Genomic DNA, 4,259 nt, shown 5'->3' on the forward strand with positions numbered 1-4,259 from the left:
TCAGACGAATCCCCAAAATGGTAGGCATGTTGAACTGAAAATCTGGCCACTCTCACCCATACAAATCAAAGGATCGCTTTCATGAGCAGGAGTTCACAACTCACTCAGGATTTAGGTTATGTCACCTATGGTTATCCTAGTGAAATGTAAGTCTCTATTATTAACGACGTTATATAAAGAGACTAATCATTTCATGGTTTGGTCTTATACAAACTCTTTGTATAGGATACCTCCGCTCACATGTCTCCACGTGAATAATCAAGATCAGATCATTTGTAGCAATTTACAACACTTGTAACACCTGTTGAGGTTGATGCCCTAAAGTCTCGTATCCTGTAGTTTGTAAACAGCTTGTATGAACGCTTGTGATGTAATACATGATATTTTACTTCACTTCATGATTTTGCTCAGTTGTTTATTTTATTTGCTTTACCACAAACCAATAAACATAAAATCCCTGGTTATCAGTATGTAACTTAAGCATATATGTGGTGACATACAAGTGGATCATGTCTTGAGTGATAAACAAAATGGTCTGTAGCATAGGATATAAGAGGGAAACCTTATCCTAGTAACGCTATGGATGCAGCTCGCTTTGTGGAATGGTCACAAGTATTGTGACTTGTCACAAATGGTCTAATTTTGATCATTCGTGTAGGGGACATGCGAGCGGGGGTATCCTATACAAAGAGTTTGTATAAGACCTGACCACTAAGTGTTAACGTCTCGTTATATAACACCATTCATGACAGAGACTTCACTTCACTAGGATGACCATAGGTAATATGACCTCAATCCTAAGTGAGTTCTTCATTGCATGGTTATTGGTAACCAAGGATACCCAAAGTTTCTCTGTGTGTGGTGTCGTCCCCTGTAGTGTTTATGTATGTTTTGATCATGTTGTTGCAGTCAACATACTCGTCGGGTGCTGGTAGATCTATGGAGGGTTTCTACTACTAGGTTTAGACGTTTGAAAAGTGTCTTCATCTGGTATGAACCTTTTCCTTGTTAATTATTGTATTCTGAGCATGCCAATAATTAGGTTTATATCATAACTGTTTGTGTGGAATGTATGTTTTTGTGTTCGATCACTGTGAAATTGGAGCGATCTAAACCCACTCATGGAATTCTCGATATGAGATCCTTCAGAGACGACTTCTGAAGTAATGAGTCGAGTATCGCACGGGTAGGTGTGGATTGTCAAATGGAGGATCGAGTATTTGATAGCATCGGCCCAGAGATTGGTTTACAGTGTAGGATCAAATTTAGACAGATCCAGAGAAGAAATTCAGCGTCGAAGAGGTTTGAAAGCTTTAGTGGGCCACAACGTTTGTATGGAGCCATAAATCCAACAGATGCTGAGGTTTGGTTGGACTGATTGAGAAATTATTTAGTGTTAATTGATCAATATTATATATATTAATTATCATATATAATTAATTTGAAACACTTCAAATTAATCCAAATTAATTCAATTAAATCTTTGTTGAACTACAGAGGGACCTTATGGATCTGAGATTGAAGCTCCAACGATACTCAGATAATTAATTAACTTTTTAATTAAAATTACACATCTGTTAACTACCGGTCATTCCACAAAGACCAACAGTTGCACTTTCCGACTATAGATAAATTTCTGTGTCCATTGGATATAACCATTCAACAGTGAATGACCCTTCAACAAATTGCTCGTAGTACAGCTGGGCTAAAATTACCGTTTTTGCCCCTATAGTTACATCTAACTCCTTAAGTACCATAATCTCTCTAATGAACAGTAAGTCAAGAGTCCACTATGACTAATTCCCTCTTGGGCCAGGAGAGGGTGGGCCCTAGTGTTCAAGACCGCGGAGATCAGCCCTAAGGGCAATTGCATGCTACTATCAGCTTGTCCCTAAATCGAGGAGGAGTGAGAATTCGCGTCTCGTATAGCTGTATTTTCCAACTCCGCCAGTCAGAGCACCGGCAAATTTAGGCAGTTGAACGATGACTCTGGCGGTCTCTACCGCATGGGAGCAAATCAATCTAGCTTATACAAGTTCACTATTGTCCAACTCAAGGAAGTAGGTGAATCGGTCACGGTATATGCGTTTTAATCCCTAGTTCGACGAATCCAATGGTAGCTAGTAACTATATCGGCATGTCACCATCACAAGTTAAGATCGCGTCAGAGAGGGAGTCACTAACTGCAGGATTGGTTGTCCACTATGGTTATCGTGTGAATGTCATACAGTATATCTAACCGTTAGTAAGAGGACTGAGGTATGCAGGTTTGTGGTCAATCTTTGAGGTACGCTAGGACATGTCTCGCACAGTGGAGATGAATCAAGACGGGATCATGAGCAATTTCACACTTGTAAGAGGTTGGAGGGTTGAGCGAACGCTGTAAGAGCGGGTATGACTCGTAATCGCTGTAGCGTTTGTAGGTAACAGGCGGTTTATGGAGACGTTGGGATTGTAATACATGATTTGTGAGCTTCGAGCTTCAGGATGCATGCAGTTGTTTATTTATTGTGCTTATTCCAGCGAAAGCACAATAGAACGGCATGAATCCCTGGCGAGTCTAATTGGTATGAGACTTTAAGCATAATTTATGTGGTGACATGATCAGATAGTGGATTGACTGTCTGAGTGGAATAAACAAGAATGGTCTGGCCATAGGATTATATAAGGAGAGGGAAACCAATAGGTAAGTAGCTTTGATGCTCGGCTAATGGTCACAACGGACTGGACTGGTCAATTGAGCATCGTAACGCTTTGTGGGAATAGCCGTCCGTCGAGTTGTGAGCTTTCATCTATACAATTTTTTATTGAAGACATTGGACACTATCGAGCTTGTTAAGGGTTTTCTTAGTTATATAATGTTAAGTCTTTTATCCACTTTAATATTTTACGTTTTTATTTATTTTTTTCCTTTCTGTTTTATCATATTACTTTCACTTCACTAGGATGGGAACGTCATAAAGGTTAATGACTCTCATTCCTAACCGTGAGTGGGAATCCTGCCATTGAGAAGCGCCTTCGGCAGTTTTATGGGTGCTGAAGTGGCTAGGGTCACCAACTCAAACCTATATCATTTTTAGGGATTCGTCTAATTTGGGAGCTGGGGAACTCTAGCTACACAAGATGGAATTCACTCCTTCCTCGAGGTTAGGGGCAAGTAGATAGATATGCTCCTTAGGGCTGATTCTTTAGGGCTTGAATGAGTGCACCAACATACATGTCTCTTTGCTCAAAGGAGGTGTTTACATATAGTTGGGACTATGTGTATTGTTATAATATGAGATCGTGCGTACTTAAGACAAGTGAGATGTAACTAACAGGGGAAAAACGATAAATTTTGGCCCAGTTGTACTTACGAGATCTCGTGAAGGGTCATCGCTACCTCATGATTGGGTTATGATGCGATGGACATAGAAAATAATCTGTGTGGTAAGAGAGAGTTAGCGTGTGGTCTTTTGTGGAATCACTGATTAGTTAACGGATGGGCGCGAGTCCTCCGTTGGTGCTAAAGATATTTAGTCACTATTTCACGTACCCATGGAGCTTCGAGCCATAAGTCCCATAAAGTCTCCTAGGTTAACTTGGATAAAGTCCGAGAATTAGCTTTTGGGTCCAGGTTTGATAATGTTAAATTGGACAAAAGGGAGTTTCGACTTTATATATGATGTAACTGCAACTGGGTAAATATATCATATATATAATGTACTAAAATGTTATAAGATACATGATTTTTGAGGAAATTAGATATAAAATATTGGAATTTATATTCAAGGGTAGGAGGAGAAATTACTTCAGTTAGATATATGATATCAAACTATAGCATAAGAATATGAATTATGATTATATTACATTTATTAATTAATTGGTTATTATGTGATAACTTGGCCGGAAAACTTCTCCTCAATCATGCGTTAGTGGGGAAAGATCTTATTCAGTATTGTAATCTGAAGAATATAACATGAGACATGTGGTTTCATTTTACAAAGAAGTTCGAAAAAAATCGCTCAAGGCGTGAAAATGCTAACGATCGCTTAGCTGAAAGCCTATACGATGCACCTAACTAGTAGCCTAAAAACTGATCGCACACCTCGTGTACTAACGACCGCTTAGCGTGCTGAGTTTCTAAATCCGCATTATCTTTACTAGACGATCACTTTAGTAAATATCTACTACGATCTGTAACTTCTCTAAAACAATAAGCATCCGCTAATACGAAGCCTTCTCTCGCCATGCTTGTCCGTTGCTAACTAAATCATTCC

The 4,259-nt window shown here is 39.3% G+C and overlaps 1 pseudogene; it reads left to right on the forward strand.

The window, feature by feature from the left end:
* Window positions 1-2,299: 2,299 nt before the first annotated feature.
* The window catches only part of LOC120084784, a 6,230-nt pseudogene continuing 4,270 nt past the window's right edge, over window positions 2,300-4,259 (forward strand).

This window comes from Benincasa hispida, chromosome 9, assembly GCF_009727055.1.
Source record: "Benincasa hispida cultivar B227 chromosome 9, ASM972705v1, whole genome shotgun sequence".
NCBI classification, from domain to species: Eukaryota; Viridiplantae; Streptophyta; class Magnoliopsida; order Cucurbitales; family Cucurbitaceae; genus Benincasa; species Benincasa hispida.